This window comes from Adiantum capillus-veneris, chromosome 3 (assembly GCF_014529385.1).
Source record: "Adiantum capillus-veneris isolate H3 chromosome 3, ASM1452938v2, whole genome shotgun sequence".
Classification (NCBI taxonomy): Eukaryota; Viridiplantae; Streptophyta; class Polypodiopsida; order Polypodiales; family Pteridaceae; genus Adiantum; species Adiantum capillus-veneris.
Window position 1 is genome coordinate 54,919,219 of NC_140933.1, and position 21,795 is coordinate 54,941,013.

General features: G+C 42.9%; 1 pseudogene; it reads right to left on the bottom strand.

The window, feature by feature from the left end:
• Positions 1 to 19,150: 19,150 nt before the first annotated feature.
• Positions 19,151 to 21,525, bottom strand: LOC147460939 (dammaradiene synthase pseudogene; annotated as a pseudogene).
• Positions 21,526 to 21,795: the final 270 nt, after the last annotated feature.

Below are 21,795 nucleotides of genomic sequence, written 5' to 3' on the forward strand. Positions count from 1 at the left end.
CAAGCCTGTTTTGCTGATTTTGTTGAACGAATGTGAGGAACAATGGTGTCATAAAATCTAATATCTAACTAACCCAAATGATTTTCTCATATTAAATTGATCACTTAATGTGGGAGAATAAACGGGAACAAGTGTTAGGATATAGGTATGTGCTTATAGATCTATCTCAACACGGGGCCAATGGTAAAGGGGCCCAAAAAGGAGATGGTCTATCAAAGAGCAAGGCTAACCAATGGAGCATAAGACCTTAGGGTTAGCTTCATTGAAGACCTCCAATAAATCTGTGTAAAAGTCCTTTGACCTTAAGTAAGCTAGGGCTGAGCTTGAGGTGGGAACCCGGCCCAAGCTCGAGGTGCTTGTCATGCTTGAGGTGTTTTTCATGCTTGAGGTGCTTGATTAAGATGCTTGGGGTGCTTGACTGGCTCCATGCTTGAGGTGCTTGACTTGCTGCATGATTAAAGTACTTGAGGTGCCTTGAGAAGCTTGCCTGAGATGCTTGTGGGAACACCCCCTAGTTCAAGTGCTTTGTCATGCTTGGTGAGTAAGGTGCTTGATCACCTAAAAGTCAAAAGCATTCCTACAAGAGGGGGGGCGAGCCCTTTTCCTAGGGGCTAGAGAGAGAACACCCACTCACACACACAAGGGAAGCCCAACTTGAAGAGGCAGCAAGGACACATGTCAGGCCCCTACCCATGTTACCTTCATGTGTTGCTTGAAGCCTATTGGCTAGGCTTCAAAGGGGTCCAATGATAAATTACATGAATTATCTAATTGTTTTAGCATTTATCAAGTCCTCTCTCTCAAAGGGGAAAGGGGGACACTTGTCCCAAGGCTACCCATGTTGCTTGTAATGGCTCTTGCTTGTGATTGGCTAGGCTTGGAGGGGTCCAATGAGCTTCAGGCATGAGCTACAAGGGGGGGTCGACCCAAGCAAGCTAGGGGGGTGCCTAGGGGGTATACTCACCCATACACACTCACAAGCACTCTCATTGTGTGATATGCAAAGTGCAAGAGCTCCCTCTCCAAGCAAGTAGAGGTTGAGAGCCTACACCAACACTCTTGGCTATGGAGTGCAAATCCAACCAAGAGCCATGCTTCAATGCTTAAGCTTGCCATATCCTTCTTCTTCATTACTATGCTATTATGTATGCTAGCAACAAGAGTATGATAAGTGAGGAACTAATTCTTTCTCCTACGAAATGTTTCTTCTTCCTCTTCCCTACCCTCATTCCCTGCTAGCTCTCTCCACCTTCGAAGGTGTTTGAGGTCTTGGGACTGAGGCTTGGGATAGTTAAAGCTTTCTTCAAGTTTATGTTATGTTTGTGGTGCATGAAGCCTTCCATCTTCATGGCATCACCTAGGTCACAAGGAACACAAAGACTGTATTGTAACAAGTCTCTCTTTATGGGACAAATCATAATACAAATGCCTATTGGAGGGGGGACCGGCTCCACATAAATCCGGTCCTCAATTGTTGTCATGTTCTCTAAACTCTCTCTCTTGCAAAAGTATTGTCTATGCCAAGTTAACTAATTGCTATGATTATGTTGCTATCTTCAATTATGTCTACCCGCTATGCTCACAAAATCATTTCTTGAAAGTACTCTCATTAAATTCCGCTATTCTCAAATTGAATAGGCAAATTCCATTACATTGGTATCAGAGCATTTGGTTTCTCTTTTCTTGCTTAAGAAGAGAGGTCCTTAAGTAGCCTATAAATGGTTGATGTTGTTAATTATAATAGAGTAAGTGGAACTGGGATCTAATACCGGTTTTGTTAAGCCCACTATGTGGGGGATGGTGCACACCTCGGGAGCTTTGGACTTAATAATGGAGTCTTTTTCGACTTGCCTACGGCTTTACCATTATTGAGGCATAAGAAGTCCGAAAGGAGCTAACCCTTGGCAACTCTGCTATGTTAGACCTACTCCTCTACTCTCTATAATTAACCACTTTGAGCCGTGGGTGTAGATACTTAAGAGCCAATTTTCAAAGGCTAAGAGGAGTGGCAACTAAGGTTTTGAATTGCCAAAGCATACACTAAGTACATACATAAAATTTTGTTAACATGGCTGACAATAATCAAGAGAGTAGAATGAACATTGATAGCTTTGATTTTGCACATGAAGGTGCTAATGATGATGCTCCCATGTTTGTGAATTATCTTGTGACTAGGTTGCAACAAGCTATGGGCAACCCTACCTTGCAAGCCGAAGTTACTCAACAACTTCGTGCCTATGGAATTTCCCTTCCTCTCCAAGAGGAGAGAGAGCTTAGGAGGCCTCTTGAAGAGACCCCCAAAAGAAGACTCTCTCCCATTCGAGAGGAGGAATCCAAAGAGAAAGAAAGCAATGAAAGTCTAAGTTCTTCTGAAGATGTGGCTCCACGAAGAAGGCGGTCTAAACGATCGCCTACTCCTCCCAAGAGTAAAAGAGCAACCCATAGTCCTTCTCCTCATCACTCTCAAAGGCAAGAGAGGAAACAAAGGAAGAAAAGGGCTAGGAAGAGGTCACCCTCTTCTCCTTCTTCTTCACCTTCCTTCTCTCCCGATGAAAGTTATGGCTATTCTCCTAGAGAATACAAGAGGGGAGGGCATCGCAAATCATTTCCTGCATGGCGAAGGTCACAAAAGCTAAAGAAGTTCAAGGAGGGAGGAAAGAGTATCTCTTTTCTCACCTACGATGGCACCTTTGGTGCTACCGACAAAGTGTTGGCCTTCATCCAGCAATTTGATGCGGCCTTTGGGGACGAGGGCTTCACAGAGTCCTCCAAGCTACGCCATGTAGCTATGCACTTCCAAAAATCAGCTCGTCAATGGTGGGCTAGCCTTCGTGGCAATGGAGAAGCCCCAAAGACATGGAAAACTCTACGAGTTTCCATCATGAAGCAATTTCTTCCAAGCGATACTAAAGATAAAGTTCTTACCGAATGGCGCGGCTTGAAGCTCCTCTCTCATGAGTCTATCAACAAGTATGTAGATAAGTTTTGGGATTTACATCTCAAAGCTACTGTCTTTCAAAAGATAGACTTTGCCGAGCAAAGACAGCAATTCTGTGCGGGATTACCTGAAGAGATGGCCGAATATATCAACTCTCAACGGCCCGGTACTATTACCGAAGTAATCCACCACACCATGGTTGCTTCACGCATCAATTTCCATCAAGGGGCTAGACGTAATGTCAAGCCCATGGAAAACAAAGATAAAAATGATGCAAAGGGGAAATCCAATGCTCCTAATAATTCCCAAGGCACTTCCAACAACAACAACAACAATCGGTCCAAGGAGAAGGGAGTTTACAAAGGTAAAAACAAACTCTCTCCTAAAGAGCTTGAAGCTTTTTGCAAGGACCATAAGTGTTTCAAGTGTGGGGAGCAAGGACATGGCTATCGTTCTTGCCCCAAGAAGAATACTCGCAATGAGACTCCTAGGGCTTCCACCATCGAAGCTCCAAAAGAGGATGCTCATTGCAAAGGATCATCACTCTCCTATGCTTGGGGAAAGGTACGAGAGCATGATGCCTTCATCTTGTTTGACCCTGGCTCTACTCTCAACTTCATATCAATAGAGTTGGCCACCAAGTTGGGCATTCAAGCTTTTGAGATGGGAGATATAGTAACAGCTGATGCAGCTTTCAAGGGACAACAAGCCTCCGTTACTCCCTTGATTGGGAAGTTGAGGCTTCATGTCCAAAGCTATGTCGACAAAGAAGACTTCTTCATCTCTCCCCTCCAACATCAGGATGTTATCCTAGGGGCACCATGGTTTGATCGCATGGCTGCCAACATGAAGTTCCCTGAAAGGAGAATTTACTTCACCTACAGGGGAAAGAACATGTATGTAGATGCTAGTGAGCGTGGTCGCACTATTCCACTTGTAAATCCTCTTTCTTTTGATAAATCAATGAAGAGCTCAGTTTCTGTGTACATGATTTATGTCAAAGAGTCTCTAAAAGCTAATAATGTTTCATCAAATGAAAATGATAGGAATCAAGAAGAGTTAGACTTGTCTACTTTTCTAAAAGGATTCCAAGATGTGTTCATCGATGATATCCCTATGGACCTACCTCCAAAACGAGGGGATGATGACCATCGTATTGAGCTCCTTCCAGGAAGCTCACCGCCTAACAAACCTCCTTATCGAGTCTCACAAGCTCAACAAGAGGAGATCATGAGGCAAGTACAAGAGCTGGTAGACAAAGGGATGGTGAGTCCTAGTTCCTCTCCCTTTTGTTCTCCAGTCCTTTTAGTGCAAAAGAAAGATGGTACATACCGTATGTGTGTGGACTATCGAGCACTAAACCATATCACTATTAAAAACAGATTTCCCGTACCTCGGGTAGAAGATCTGTTTGATAAGCTACAAGGCTCTACCTACTTCAGTAGGATTGACCTTAAGAGTGGCTATCATCAAATAAGGATAGTGGATGAGGATATCTGAAAGACCGCGTTTCGCACAACATTTGGTCTTTATGAATATCTAGTCATGCCTTTTGGCTTGACTAATGCACCAGCTACGTTCAATCGTTTGATGGAGAAAATTTTTAGACCATATCAAAAATTCACTGGAGTGTTCTTCGATGATATCATCATCTACTCCAAGTCTTTGGAGGAACATAAGCAACATCTGCAAGTGATTTTTCAAGCCTTGAGGGAGAACAAACTTTTTCTCAACCAAAAGAAAAGTGAATTCTTCCTTCAAGAGATTCAATATCTAGGCCATATTATCTCTCACGATGGTATTCGTATGGATCCATCAAAGTTAGAGGTAATAAAATCATGGCCTAACCCAAGGAATCTACATGAGCTAAGAAGCTTTATTGGTATGTGTGCATACTATAGACGCTTCATAGCAAAATTCTCTCAAGTGGCAGGACCACTACACGACTTAACCAAGAAGAACGTTAAGTTTGTATGGACTGCTAAGGAGCAAAATTCTTTTGAAAAACTCAAAGAGAAGCTTACTTCCCAACCAGTCCTCGTGCTTCTGGATCTCTCAAAGCCCTTTGAGGTCCAATGTGATGCTTGTGGTGATTGCCTTGGAGCGGTTTTGCTTCAAGAAGGGCATGCCATAGCATATGAGAGCCGAAGGCTCAATGGTGATGAACGAGTCTTGGGCATTTATGAGAAAGAGCTTTTAGCTGTTCTACATGCCCTAGACACATGGAAGCACTACCTATTGGGGACTCCATTTATCCTACGAACCGACCACCCAAGTCTCAAGTATTTCATGACGCAAACCAAGCTTTCTGACAAACAAATGAGGTGGGCAAATTTTCTTTCGCAATTTAATTTTCATATTGCTCACATAGCTGGTAAGCACAATCAAGTTGCCGATGCACTTTCACGACGACCAAAAGTTAATGCGGTGTCTATAGCTACTCACAATGATCTATCCTCTATGATAGATGAGTATGCTACTAACCCTGACTTTAGAGACATAATGTCAGCCCTTGCTTTGGGGAAGAAAGAGGAACCATTCACCTTGCAGGATGGTTATCTTCTTCACGGCAATAGGCTATGTGTTACCCATTCCCTTCGTGAGAAGGTTATGTATGAATCCCATGCTCCTCCATATGCAGGGCATAGAGGTATTCAACCTACTCTCCGAGGAGTAGAGACGTATTTCTATTGGCCTACCATGAAAGTGGACATACAAGAGTATGTTTCAAAATGTGTAGTATGCCAAAAGACCAAGTATGATAGAGGGAAGCAACCTGGATTACTCCAGCCATTGCCTATTCCAAATTCACCATGGGAGAGTATATCCATGGATTTCATCTTTGGATTACCCAAGTCTATCCATGGGAATACAGGAATATGGACAATAGTCGACAGGTTTAGCAAGCAAGCACATTTTATTCCTGTCAAAAAGACTATTAAGGCACATCAAATGGCAACTCTCTTCATATCTCAGATTTTCAAACACCATGGATTACCCACATCCATCATGTCAGATAGAGATCCTAGAATGACCAGTAATTTCTGGAAAGGTCTCTTTGAAAATCTAGGAACAAGATTGAATTTCTCTTCGGCCTATCACCCACAAACGGATGGCCAAAGTGAGATAGCCAATCTTACGATACTCGATCTACTCAAGACTTATGTTACCGAAGTAGATCAACGCTCACAATGGGAAAAGTATTTACCGCTAGTAGAGTATGCCTACAATAATACTGTACATACTTCTACGGGCAAAGCACCTTTCGAGATCATAGAAGGAAGACCTAAAAGTCCCTTGCTACTGAAAGTACATGGGAAAATCTTCGCCGCCGATGAGTATAGCCGTGACCTACAAGAATCTTTTCAAAAGATTAGGGAGGCTATAGCCATCTCTCAACAAAGGCAAAAAGCTGTTGCTGATAAGCACAGAAGAGCCTTAATGCTCAAAGAAAATGATTGGGTCTTACTCAAGTTTCCTAAGGCTCGATTAAGGCAAACGACGGGCAAAAATCCTACGGGCCATCAAAAGTATTATGCTAAACTAGCAAAAAGATACTATGGTCCTTTCCAAATCTTGAAGCCTATCAATGAGACGGCTTATCAACTCAAGTTGCCCAACCATTGGCTTATACACAATGCCTTTCATGTAAGCTTACTTAAGCCCTACAAAGGAGAGCCACCAATTGAACCAATTATTGAAGACCCTCCCGAAGCTGAAGACCAAGAAGAGGTGCTACAACCCGAAGCTATCCTTCAGCATGAAGACAAGGTACTACGACATGGTAAGATTATCCGACGGTATCTTATTAAGTTCAAAAATTATCCTTTTGAAGATGCTAAATGGATGCAAGGAGTACAACTTAAGGATAGTATGAACCTTGTCAATGCTTACCTTGCTACATTAGAGTAAGCAAATGTACAAATTTCTTTTAAATAACTCATGTTTTTGTCTTATATGACTAGTCCTCTTTTTAATTGTGCACAAAATTTAACTAGTATGCATGCTTAGAATCATGTTTGTGATGACGACGTCTCTCAAACACCAAGTAGAATTTGTCACTCTACTTTGGGATAATAAAATGGACTAAAGAGCAGACATGCTTGCGGCAGCTATGTCTCCCAAGCACCAAATGGATTAGTCATCCATCTTGGAAAGATGTCATAGGGTAAAAAGGGATCCTTTACCCGCTAAGTAAGATTGACTAATGACTAAGACTTTATCTTTTCTACCTCATAGTCGAGGACGACTATGATTTCAAGAGAGAGGTAATGTCATAAAATCTAATATCTAACTAACCCAAATGATTTTCTCATATTAAATTGATCACTTAATGTGGGAGAATAAACGGGAACAAGTGTTAAGATATAGGTATGTGCTTATAGATCTATCTCAACACGGGGCCAATGGTAAAGGGGCCCAAAAGGGAGATGGTCTATCAAAGAGCAAGGCTAACCAAAGGAGCATAAGACCTTAGGGTTAGCTTCATTGAAGACCTCCAATAAATGTGTGTAAAAGTCCTTTGACCTTAAGTAAGCTAGGGCTGAGCTTGAGGTGGGAACCCGGCCCAAGCTCGAGGTGCTTGTCATGCTTGAGGTGTTTTTCATGCTTGAGGTGCTTGATTAAGATGCTTGAGGTGCTTGACTGGCTCCATGCTTGAGGTGCTTGACTTGCTGCATGATTAAAGTACTTGAGGTGCCTTGAGAAGCTTGCCTGAGATGCTTGTGGGAACACCCCCTAGTTCAAGTGCTTTGTCATGCTTGGTGAGTAAGGTGCTTGATCACCTAAAAGTCAAAAGCATTCCTACAAGAGGGGGGGCGAGCCCTTTTCCTAGGGGCTAGAGAGAGAACACCCACTTACACACACAAGGGAAGCCCAACTTGAAGAGGCAGCAAGGACACATGTCAGGCCCCTACCCATGTTACCTTCATGTGTTGCTTGAAGCCTATTGGCTAGGCTTCAAAGGGGTCCAATGATAAATTACATGAATTATCTAATTGTTTTAGCATTTATCAAGTCCTCTCTCTCAAAGGGGAAAGGGGGACACTTGTCCCACGGCTACCCATGTTGCTTGTAATGGCTCTTGCTTGTGATTGGCTAGGCTTGGAGGGGTCCAATGAGCTTCAGGCATGAGCTACAAGGGGGGGTCGACCCAAGAAAGCTAGGGGGGTGCCTAGGGGGTATACTCACCCATACACACTCACAAGCACTCTCATTGTGTGATATGCAAAGTGCAAGAGCTCCCTCTCCAAGCAAGTAGAGGTTGAGAGCCTACACCAACACTCTTGGCTATGGAGTGCAAATCCAACCAAGAGCCATGCTTCAATGCTTAAGCTTGCCATATCCTTCTTCTTCATTACTATGCTATTATGTATGCTAGCAACAAGAGTATGATAAGTGAGGAACTAATTCTTTCTCCTACGAAATGTTTCTTCTTCCTCTTCCCTACCCTCATTCCCTGCTAGCTCTCTCCACCTTCGAAGGTGTTTGAGGTCTTGGGACTGAGGCTTGGGATAGTTAAAGCTTTCTTCAAGTTTATGTTATGTTTGTGGTGCATGAAGCCTTCCATCTTCATGGCATCACCTAGGTCACAAGGAACACAAAGACTATATTGTAACAAGTCTCTCTTTATGGGAGAAATCATAATACAAATGCCTATTGGAGGGGGGACCGGCTCCACATAAATCCGGTCCTCAATTGTTGTCATGTTCTCTAAACTCTCTCTCTTGCAAAAGTATTGTCTATGCCAAGTTAACTAATTGCTATGATTATGTTGCTATCTTCAATTATGTCTACCCGCTATGCTCACAAAATCATTTCTTGAAAGTACTCTCATTAAATTCCGCTATTCTCAAATTGAATAGGCAAATTCCATTACAATGGTGCGCTTCATAGAAAACGCAATCAATGCATGAGCCTGTGCATCCTTTACATCCCAACAAGATTGTTCTGCCGTAGGCAAGATAACTCTAATAGAAGCAGTTGTTGCAGCAAGGCCTGCAACATCCTCAACATCGCCTGTATCCTCAAAACCAGGATGTACATCAATGCCATGCACAATATTCCAGACGCCCTTTGACACAAGAACATGTTGCATCATGTAATCCCACATAGGGTAATTGTCCCCATCCAACCGAGGAACAATGGTGCGCTTCATAGAAAACGCAATCAATGCATGAGCCTGTGCATCCTTTACATCCCAACAAGATTGTTCTGCCATAGGCAAGACAACTCTAATAGCAGCAATTGTTGCAGCAAGGCCTGCAACATCCTCAACATCGCTTATATCCTCAGAACCAGGATGTACATCAATGCCATGCACAATATTCTAGACGCCCTTTGACACAAGAACATGTTGCATCATGTAATCCCACATAGGGTAATTGTCCCCATCCAACCTGTCCTCAGCAGTAAACATCTTGAACACATCTGTGTTATTGTCAGCCATGGTAAATGTTGCACCTGATGTGAAAACTGCCCGAAAAGAGGAGAAACAAAGCACGAAAAATATGTGCTATATAGCACAAATAGTAGAAGAGTGTAAATCACCTGTTATGCATAAAATTGCACTGACAGAAATTCTGCACAAAATGACGAAATAGCCTGTGCAGCACTACCTGTAGTGGAAATGGAGGCCGAAATGAGCCCGAATTAGAAATTTGAGTAGACTAAGCTCTACGAGCTTATCCAATATATTTGTCAACCTGCGAACGCTCGCCAAATCTCACTGAACTCGGAGAAAGTGAGTAGGCGTGTGCTAGAGCAACTGCTAGCGACTAAGCCGAGGAGGATGGAACCTGCTCTAATACCAATTGTTGGAATTAGGGTTGCAGAGAAACGCACACAGCTTGGAGAAGACGAAGGAAGCTCAAGGCACACAATAGAGAGTGTGTTACTTTGTGTGCAATGGAAAGATAGATTGCCCTAGAGTAATGGGCGTATATACAATGCACGGGGGGAAAAACCTCCTAAAGAGGGAAAAAAATGCCCCGGCAGTCCTAGTGTGTTCATACATCACCACCACATGTATATGGTAGCAATATCGTGGCACGCGTGAGAAGCCTTGCTTCATGTGAAATTGTCAAAGCACTTTACTTTATGCGACAGACAACATGTTCCAAAGTAAACATGAAAACATGGAAAACAAAAAAATTTAAAATTTGGCTAACCTGGTTATCCCGCTGTAACCAGTCATCTTGAAATTTTGATGGAGAAAAACTTGTTCCAATACGGCTCATAGCCTAGTCTGCTGCGCGAGAGAGAGTTGTCGCGTGTATCATATACACCCTCTGAAATAACCTATAGGTACATTGAGAAATGCCCCAATTTTGCATGCTCATAACAGAGTCCAAACGTGAAAAAAAATCCATACAAAATGCCTAAAATGAAGCCGTGCTTCACATAAATACGTCTATCCTCATTGCCAACAAATGCTATTGTTGACAAATTATGCCATAGCAAAGAGAGTCAACCTTGTCGATCATGTACAAAAAATTGACCTTGTCACGCAATTTCAACTAAAATTGGCTAGTTTTGTGTGGCTAGCATCTTTGTCAACTTGTGGAAGCAAGGGCAAGAAGTCAGCAATGCCGAGCTCTATGCACCCTTCATCAAGTGGAGCCACAGCGTGTGCCAATCTCCTTGAGATTCCATGGGCATCAAATTGTAACCTCAGATATGTGTATGTTGTCAAGGTACGCTGGAGAATCCTTGCTTCTAATCAACATCGTTTGTACGCAAGCCGTGCTTGAGTCCGATGTACAACTAGCCATTGGTCCTTGCCGACAATGTATGCAACAAAATTTGAAGGCTTATATAATTTTCACAAGCCGTGCTCGTGCTTGGGGGGCTCAAAGTACACTCCCCTCTTTTGCATGATAGAACTATGTAGCATGTTGTGAAACATTTTCCAAACAAATGGAAAATAGAAGCATATTGTATTAATCCCACGGCTCGACTTGCTGTGCTGCCAATGTCTGGCAGGATGTAGAAGCATGCATGGCAAGCTTGTCGGATCCTTGCGGATGCCCTGTTGAATCACGAGCCGTGCTCGAGTACTTAATGTAGTGGGAGACGTAACCATGGTCCCTACCATGGTAGGTTGTAGCCTTGCCGATGACATCCTTGTATGTCTGTAACAAGCTTTGTTTACACGGGATCAACGCATCGAAGATCCTCAAATTAATGAGGATTCTCGTCTTTGCCACACCACAAACTCTGATTTAGCAACATCAAAAATCCATGGCGTTGGTGGCATGCAGTCCATGCATGCATGGTTGCATGACATGCTACATGGGCCCCTGCTCTTATCCGATGTGGGTGCCCCAAAATAGGGCACCTATTGTAAACTTGAAATGTGAAATAACAAAAAATAAATAAAAATAACTCACTGTTATCAGCAGCGATGGCGATCTTGTGCCCATCAGAAAATCGAGGCCTGCAAGGAGTTGGATTGCTAAACATGGAGCCCCAGAGTGACACGAATTGCCCCACACAGCCCTGGGATGCCGTAGACACCCGCATCTTCTAGTTTGGTGCAGGTCCACCAACGGCCTCCCGCCCCGCAAGCACAACTTCCCACCAAAAACCATCTCCCTTCTAGTCTATAGGGACTGCATCTCGCGAACACCTTGATTCCAAGAGGGAGAAAGAACACTTTGATTCCGAGAGAAAGAAATAATACCAAGCTTCTTCCAGATTCTTTGGTCTTGCATGCTGCTCATCCCCTTCCTGTCGAAGCTTCCATGAATACACACACACACACACACAAACAGAGAGAGAGAGAGAGAGAGAGAGAAAGACTTTGCTTTCACGCACGACCCTGCATGCTTCCCTCTCCTTCTCCCCTAGCTCTGATACCAATGTGAGACCACAGGGTAGACAGACATGCAAATAACCTCCCAACCATCCTATATATAGGCCCTTGGCCCTCTTCCATATATAGACCCCTTTACTGCATGTGTGTCCGGCACATTGCCAAGGTCGTGCCCGCCTAGTCCTACCCTTGGCATGACAGTATCCAACATAGGGTATATGTACTATCCACACCACTAAGTCACAAGTGGAAGAAAACATGCTTAGATGAATCTAAGAAAAGTCCAGATTCACTATTGAGAAAAGTGAAAAGTAGCATTTAAGTAATCCTCCTCCTGACCATATAATCATTAGCTCCGTCAAGCCTAGCATATTCTCCTATAGAGGAGAGTAGAATTGTGTTTATCCACAAAACACAAGGAAAGCAGAGATAAGCACTCTCCTCAAGCCATATGGGAAGTCTTGTCTAAGCAGTTCATTAGGTCAAACCAAGTATAGTGACCAAGTGTGTGTGTGTGTGTGTGTGTGTGTGTGTGTGTGTGTGTGTGAGAGAGAGAGAGAGAGAGAGAGAGAGAGAAAGAGAGAGAAGGAGAGAGATGGGGAGAGACGAGTAACGAGGAAGGAGACGGCATTGTTGTAGGTGCCATGGCGGGTGAAAACTTGAGCAACCTAGGTCAAAAAACATGGCATACCTTGCTCTATTTCTTTTTTAATGCGCCAATTACTATCTGCACCCATTTTTTCAAATATTACCGCGTTTTGATATTTTTAAAAGTTGGAAAAAGAATCGATGTTGCAATGGGGTGATTATCCCACCTCCATTCTAACCAGCATTCCTTTTTGTACAAATTTTATTTTATTTTCTTTCTATCTTTTCCTATATATTAGATTATTATTTTTTATTGTTTCTTTAGTCATTTCTTTCTATTGAAATTTTAGCGCCCTTCCCCTCCCCCCTCTATACTACCTATTTTTTTTTTAAAGCACTTGTTTTTTAAAAATAAAATTGAATTTAATTAATTACAATTCATGTATGTGCAGGACAATTGGGATGATAGAGTCCCTCCCAACGGCCCAAAACGTGAGTAGTGCCTCAAGAACAAGCTCCCTTACCCTACGCGAAGTGCAAAGGGAAGATTCCTCACTTGAGGCACATTGCCTTGGAGGATGTGGAGAATGAGGGGCTCTGGATACCTCAAAAAACAAACCGAGTAAATGGAAGTACCGTCCCTCCTCGCTTGAGGATGCTCCCCATTGGTCAGTGTTTAGTGGTGGTGATCTAGCATGCAAAACTGAAAGACAACAATAAGAGCTATTGAGTGAAGGCATGTCATCTGGTGATTGTGGCACTAGCTCTACTTCAACAACCTCTCCATACACATCCCAAGGACACTTTGAGGTTGAGGACGAGCACATGCTCAACATGGTGGATGCGTTTTTGGCACATGAATCCAACATGTGCGAGGAGGCTTGTAGACCCAAGGACACTTTGAGGTTGAGGACGAGCACATGCTCAACATGGTGGATGCGTTTTTGGCACATGAATCCAACATGTGCGAGGAGGCTTGTAGACCTTGCACTAAACGGGCACATGCAAAGGAGGACAGGATGCTATTGAGTGCCCAAACACCTCTTTAAGATTGTACCTAGTACTCGGTGCTCCAAGCATCGTTGGAGGTCCTCAACTTGCAGGCCAAATTTGGTTGGAGCAGTGCAAGTGTAAATACACTTTTTGGGGGAGTTATATCCATGGTTTTTTGTGAATTGCACTCTTTTGTTGGTTCCCCCTTGCATTTGTACTAATTTCTTTTTCTTTGTACTTTGATGGGAAAAATTCTTCCTAAATATCACCACACGCCTTCGGATCATTGAGACGAGTGAGGTGGTATGCCACCACACTTGGCATGGACTATGAATGCATCCATGCATGCATACTATACCGCAATGAACATGCACATGCTACCTCATGTACCATGTGTAGAGAAGCACTCTATAAGACTGGTGTGAGTAGGTCTCACCTACCCCATAAGGTATTGATGCATTTTCCTTTTATCCCTCAGATTTTGCACATGTTCAAAAGTAGGTCTATAGTGGATCTTCTCACATGGCATGCCAATGATTTCTCAAATGATGGGATGATGCATGTCCCTACCCATACACATTTTCTTCCGTTGTTGTTCTAAAGAGTTATAGATGTATCATTTTGTGTTGTGCGCGGTGCAAGAGTGCTTTTGCTATCAAAAATTACTTTGAAGAAGAGCTCCTCCGTCCCCCTCTCTCTTCTTTAGCCAACCCACTTTGAAAACTCTCTCTACAATCCGCGGTAAAAGGCCATGATAAATGTTTACAAATTTTCATGGTGTGTGCTATCGTAGGGCATGTTTTGTTTTTTGCTAGCATCTTCACAAAGAGTGATGAAAACCGATGCTGCGCAGAGAGATGAAGGGGAGAGTTTAAAATAAAGGCTATGGCTTGGCAAAACATGGTTTTAAAAAAATGATTTTTGGGGTTGTTCCTACGATAACAAGATCTTGAATTGCAATTTGTCGCTACTTGTTCAAGCTTAGCTTTATGTTTCAGTGGTTGTTTTGGCCGATCCTTGATTCTCCCACCGACATTGCACAAGGGGTAATATCCTCAAAGGTCTCTTATAAGTCGTCAAATGAGTGGTAGAACTGGTGAGGTGGAATGTCCCAAAGCAAAATTACTTGAGCTTAAGACTTGTCAGGATAATCTTCAACGTTTGTCAAGATTATTTTCATGAAGTTGAGACATCTATCTTGTTCCAGTATTTCCTGATTTATTACTTACAAGTACTCATAGTTGTTCAAGATGGAATCTCGATCCTATTCCTTCCCTCGAGAGGTTCACCCCTTAGACATTTAAGTTACCATGTGAGTTCAAATGAATAAATTTTTTAACTCCCAAAATTTTAAAATTTTAGCAAGATTATAATAATAGAAGAGGTTTTAAAATTGATTTTAGAGGGAAAAAAACCCGTGAGTTTTTTAAGAAAAACAGTTCATTTTATTACTGTAAACATGTAAGTAAAGGGGTTTTTTTAATACCCTTTGAACACATATTATATGAATAGTTTTTTAAAGGTGCACCTCTCGAGTCCTTTCTTCTCTATTTTTTGCTTCTTACTACTTCTTAATCGTATTTTTGAATATTCACTAGCTACTAAGTATGATACATATATACAAACCTCGATTCATCAATTTTGTGTTTGTTTCTCTTGAAACAAGTGTTTTCTATACTGCCCTTTTAATCTTGGTTATCTTCTTGGCAGCAATCATGCAGACATAATAGATTCAATGAAAAGAGAGAAGCAAAAATAAAATAGAATATTTAGCTCTTCTCCATGGCTACTCTAAGCTCTATGATTGTTGCATTCATAATGAAAAATAAATTCTCTTTCTCCCTCACCATTAGAGTTCCATGCCCAAGAGCGTAAGCACAACTCTGATACCACTATAGCAGTTGATAGGCTAGAGGGCCCTGCAAAATACTAAAAATAAGATATTGCATGCCATTAAACAGAAGATCCGTTGAGAGCAGATCTAGTGCAAGGGCACCTCCTAGAGCTACATAGACAGGAGGAGAGAGGAGAGGTGAGAAGAGAGAAGGATGCAAACACTAATCCAAAGTCCTCCCTTGACAGAGTGAGCAGTTTTCTCTCACATATTTATTTATAGATTTTTTAAATTCTAAAAAGTGGATACAAACTATCCACTTTGACATAATAATGACCACAGCTCATAAAAAGCACTTAAATAATAATATGTACATAAATGTGATATCCTTTCACGTAGTCCATAGCTCATCATGCTTTTTACCAACTATCAATTGCAATAAATAACTATAACTATATATATTAATCTCCAGTACTTTGCTAAGCACTTCATTGTTTAACATTACCTAGCATCAACATTTTCAAGAGTAAGGTCCTCAAGTACTCCTTATGCTTTTTGAAGTGCACCATATTTGGCATACTTTTTGACCAAAGCAATGCCGGGCACAAGACTTGGCATAATAATTTGTCTAAGGGATGATAATGCCCAAAACCCTATGTGTTGTCTGGGTTTTTTCTTGTGGACGGGGAGCATCATGACAAGGGTCTAAAAGTGATTGCTAAATAGGTTACAATGATCATGATAATTATAATACCCTCGTGATTTGATCCTTGAGAGAGATGTTTTTGTGAAAGGGCTCGATTTGTGGAGTCTCGTGCTTGAGTACATAGATTCAATGCCTATTGAAGAGAGTTTTTGTCATGTGACTATTTTCACATGCATAATCGAGGGCAATTACAATTACAATTATTTGCAAGAGGGGGTTAATCTCATAAGTTGGTGATGTGACAATAGCCAGCTTAAATAGATTGGTGAGAGGACCATACAAAAACTTGAGGAGATTGGGCAAGTGATCTAAAACCTCTAAACATACAAAAGCATGAGGGCAGACTATTGACTACAAGTCTTTGTAAATTCTTTGTGAATTTTGCTCACATGCTAATATGGTAGGTTGTATAAGTTTCTTGGATTTTTTGCTAGTAGATTCCAGGTGTTTTGGTACATGACCTCTGAGAGAAACTCCTTTTGTTTTTGGATGGAAGCTTTTGGGTCTCTTATTCTAGGCATCTGATCTTACACTTTTTATAAGTGCCCTCAGGGTTAATCTCTACTACAGAGCATTTGGATGCAGAGTCTCAGAGGGAGCTGGACCCTTGGGGATTTATAACTTCGTGAGGCAATAATGAGGAAATACTAAAAGGAGCCCTTGTATTAGGGGCCATTGCATCTTGGCTCAAAACTCCGTTGTGCCATGTTAAGTTGCCTCTTCTCTCTCTCTCTCTCTCTCTCTCTCTCTCTCTCTCTCTCTCTCTCGCTCGTCTCTCTCTATTCAAGTTTAGTTACTTGCAATTTTGTTTGTGCGTGTCTTGCTATTGGTTTTCTTCCTTGGAGTGTCTAAGCGTATAACAATTGGCCTACACCTCAACTTCGATATAAAACACCTGCAATGCTAGATACATGTGTCGAGAAGACATAATATCATTCCACTTTGAGTGAATTGAGGAAAACCATCTAGAAGAAAGGAATGTACATCAATGTTGAGACTAAGAGGGTAAGATCAAGAGACGATGCACCCATGCTCTACAAGAGAAGAACAAGGTGCTATAGTAAGTCACCCAGTAGAGAAGAAGGATGTGCTATAATAAGGCACCCAATAGAGTGTCAATATTATCCGATGAACATGGAACGACAAGATTAAAAGGAGATAATCCACAAAAGCTTACTCCCAACTTGGATACATATCCCCCTCTCAAGGGTGAACACCGAAACCATGGACAGTTGTCAAAACTCTGTGAGAGTCTCTACATGTGTATGTAATATAGGTAGATCCGAAATGAAATATACCTACAAAACCTAGAATCGATCACGTGTAGGAGATGGGTGTCCTTGTAGCCTAAAAACGTGTCAAACTTGACTTGTTTACCTCCATCCTCCATCTCAACTATCAAAAGAGGACAAGGTCCCCTCCGTTGAGCTGCTAGATTGCCTTCTATTCTTTGCCGACTTTTGCTTGGATCTTGTTTTCTTGCCTTTACTTTTCCTCTTCTCATCCTCATTGTAAAAAGAGGAACAAGAATTGTCAAAATTCTGAGGACAATTTTTTTTTAAGTTCATCCTCAAAACAAGCACGCTTTTTTGGCAATTGGCATGGCTTTCTACTTCATTGCCAACTTGAGAGGAGAATGGACATCTTCACGCCTTCTAGGGTGAGCCCTAATAAGTTGATGATCCTTCATGTGTTTCATATAGTATGAGTCCTTGGAGCACCTCTCTCTCTCTCTCTCATATATATATATATATATATATATATATGTGTGTGTGTGTGTGTGTGTGTGTGTGTGTGTGTAGGGGTAGGAAATTTACCGTAGGACTGTGTTCTGTCACTCACTTCTTTCTCTTTCAAAGAGACCACACGACCGAATGACTCCCCGTAGTTTCTTCAGGTTTTTTCTTTCAAATTGAGGGTATTGTCTAAGCAAAGCCTCTTGCACATACGATGACAAACAATTTGCAAATGTTGGTACAAGCATCATGTAGCTTGTGTTGCTTAAGTGACGCCATTTGTGATACCCCTAACGACGACCTTATCGACGTTTTTATACATTTTGTTGGGAAATTATTGGCCGTTGTATAAGCAATGTATAATATGTTTTAAAACGTCACAACAACAAAGGTCCGTTGTAAAGTTCCTTGTGATTGGCTTGTTAAGACATCTTCTGAAAACAACTCTACCAAAAATGACAGAGTTGACTCTCATTTCGACAACATTTGGAAGGAAACAACAAACCGTTGAGCTCCCCATGACTGTTGCACCAAAAAGGATCAAACTTGTCAAGCATAGAATAACTCTACCATCTCCATCGTACAAATGTGCTCTAAAACGCACGAGCAAAGTACAAGAATAAGCGTCCAAGGAGTTTTGAGTGTTATAATAGGCGCACATTGGTCTTCATCACTATATCACACGAGCATGTTCAAATGGGATAAATGGTGGAGGGAACCGTGGGCATGTCAATCATGGACCATCGGATCTGACGATTGCCTCAAATTTCCTAATCCGTTCGAATTTAACAAATTCGACCGTGAATTTACTAATTAGCCCGCATTTTACAATGACATACTCAAATTCACCATATTTTAATGAATGCATATGGGCGTAGTTAGTGCACATGACTCGCAATGGGAAGGCATGGGTTCAAGACATAGGGTATAGACCGCCCTGAATTTTCTTTTCTCCTCCCAATTTACCAAATGTCAAAATTTACAAATGTGCAATTGATGGTTGAGTCACCTCAATGTGCCCTTGAAAGATAAAGTGGTATTTGTGTGGGGCCTCGAGACTAAATGGCACAAGGTCTTGAATGAAGACCCAGTCATGAGATCCACAGACGAGAACTACACAGACAAAAGCAAAGGCACACCGGACAGTTCGATGTTTAAAAAGTGAACTCAAACATCCGAGGCGTAAACTTAGACAAACATAAGTACAAAATTTTCAAACTATGGTTGTCTTTCATTATCATTTGCAAGCATGTCGGGTGTCCTCACTCAAGAAGAAAGACTTGTCCGCTACATAGTCCTAAAGCAACATGTGAAAACACATACATTACAGTGAAATGAACACGCAAGCACGATTAGCTCATTGGGTTGCCACAACACCAATCTGTGTTCGAATCCCTAGGGTGACATCACTTTTTCTTTTGCCGTCCGATCGCCTCGAGATCCCCTTGTTTGCAATCCACCATTAATCCCATGGCGAGGTCTTCATTCAAGACCCCATGCCATTTAGTCACAAGGCGTGAGGACGGCAACACCAAGAAAGTACATAATTACTCTTTATTTGTAATTGTTATAATTAAACATTGCGCGAACATGTCATTTTTTCCGAAAATGCCACTCTAGAACACGTTGAAGTAAAACAGTGAGCAAAACCCTAATAGTCTGCATGAGGTTATTCGTTTGAACTAGACGTAAATATAGGGCGAACAGGGGAGAGAGAGAGAGAGAGAGAGAGAGAAAGGCTTAATGCATTTTGGTGGTGGCGCTTGTTTGCAGGGCCTGTCAATTAAGCAATTGGGGCGTGGCTTACGAGGGGGACACTTTGAATTTGCGGGCGTGGAGGCGGTCACGGTAGCGCGAGAGGGCGGAGAGGGGAAAGTGGCTGCTGTACAAATGGTAGCGGAGCATGAACTGGCGTGGGAATCCTACTCCAGTGTAGGGGCGCTCCTGCCAGGAGCCGTCCTTGCGCTGGTGGGCGAGCAAATACTCCACGCCCTGCTCAATAGCCTCTTCCTCGTATTTGCCCAGCGCGTCGCCGGCCGCCAGCAGCCCCTGCAGCGCCCACGCCGTCTGCGACGCCGTGCTCCCTTCATTCTTATACTTCAGCGCCTTGTCATTATAGCTGAAGCACGTCTCTCCCCACCCACCATCCGCCTCTGGCCTAAACTCTATCGTCCAATCTACCTCCCCCCACCCTCCCCCAGCATCCGGCCTCGCCATACTACTCCACTTAATTTCCTTCCCCTTCTGGTTCTGAATCTTCACCAGCCACTTTGCACCCCTCCTTATCTCCTCCTCGTGCGTCGTCGGCGCCGTCAACGCCATCGCCATCAGCGTCCCACACGTCCCATATATGTAGTTCACCCCCCACCTCCCCCACCAACATCCATCCTCCTCCTGCTCATTCCTTAGATACGACAATCCTCTCGCCAGCACCTTCGGTGAAATCCTCTGCGCCAACGTCTCACCATGCCCGCTGTCCATCAACCTCCCCACCAACTCCACCACCCTTGCACTCACATCTGCAGTGGGTGGATCATTCATGGCTTTTAAATCCCCAAAGGGCAAAGAGTTCAGCCAGCTCTTATCATTGTCTATGTCAAAAGCTCCCCACCCACCATTGCTGCTTTGCATGGTGTTAAGCCAGTCTACAGCGCATGCGATAGCACCATTTTTAACATCTTCCTTCTTTAGCTTAATGGAGTTTAAAGCCATTGCAACAGCGGCAGTATCGTCGACATCTGGATACCATCTGTTGAAGAATTGGAAGGCCCAGCCTCCTGGCGGCACATAGCCTGTTTTGCTTTGGTAGGACCAGTCTCCGTGTTTAGTGATTTGCTTTTCTAGCAGCCACTCTCCAGCCTTTTGCAGGGCTGGATGGTCTGGTGGAAGACCGGACTCAACAAGCGCTCTTACCACAAAAGCTGTATCCCAGACTGGTGATATGGCAGATTGAACCACACAATGCTCTTTCCTTTCTATTGTGAACATCTCCAAAGCAGAGAGAGCTCTGTGGAATACGGGGTGTGTTACATCATAGCCCCATATCTTCATGCAAATCATTGCATAGAACATGGGAGGATAGTATCCAAGAAACTCTCCAGAATCCTCTTGCCTCTTTAGCACCCACCTCTCTGCTTCCTTCAAGCCCCATCGCCGGAACGGTACGAGTCCCATCTTCTCCATGGCCTTGAAAGTATAGTCTATCCCTACAAAGAGCTTGTCAGTCCAACTTCCCTCAAAAGTAAAGCTGAAGCGCACATTCTTCCTCCCCTCTGCATATAGCTCATCAAAGGACATCTCTGGCTTCAGCTTAAACACTGGCTTTTTATCGAAGATGATCATTAGAGGCACCACGCACCCACGCGCCCAGCATGACATGTCGTATATGCTAAAGGGAAACCAGCCAGGGAAGAGCACAACCCATGGAGGCAGAGAAGGAATGCCTTTCCAGTCATAGACACCTATTAGGGCTAGCAAAATTTTGGTGAAGATGCGTGCTTTAGAGATACCTCCTCCACTGATGATGTATTCGTACGCTTTTTGAAGAATGGGATCTGTTTTTGGGACATGGAGAAGAGACAATGCTATATAAGCTTCTATAGTTGCACTGAGATGGCCTCCATCTCCATAGTAAAGCTCCCACCCACCATGATCACACTGCCGACGCTTAAGGTAGTTGCCCATTTTCTGCATGGGCTTTTGGTCATCGATGCCCAACATCTTGTAGAAGATGATGGTCTGTGAGGTGATGGTTGTATTGGCTTCAAGCTCTCCACACCAGTATCCTTCGGGGAACTGCACGGAGAGCAAGAACTCCTGGCTTCTCCGGATGCCCTCGTCTAGCGATATGGGTTCGATGTTCCGCATATCACCTGCATACTCTTCCTTGAAGTATTCTTGATTGTAGGGGTCCATCGTCGCCACGGCTAAGAACTCGGAAAGGTACTCACTCTGATCACTTAGCTGGCCTGCAAATCATACATATAATCAAAATCCTGCTTTCACTGAGGACTCTAGAATTATACATGCATGCAAGAATGATGTATGGGTCAGCATATCAAATGCCCATATGGATTATGTATGCATGTAACCTGTAAGGCAAGCTCTTGTTGCATACGGTCCAAAGAAAATGAGCTAAATACCACATTTACACCTAAATTGGTGATAATAATTAAAAAAATCCCC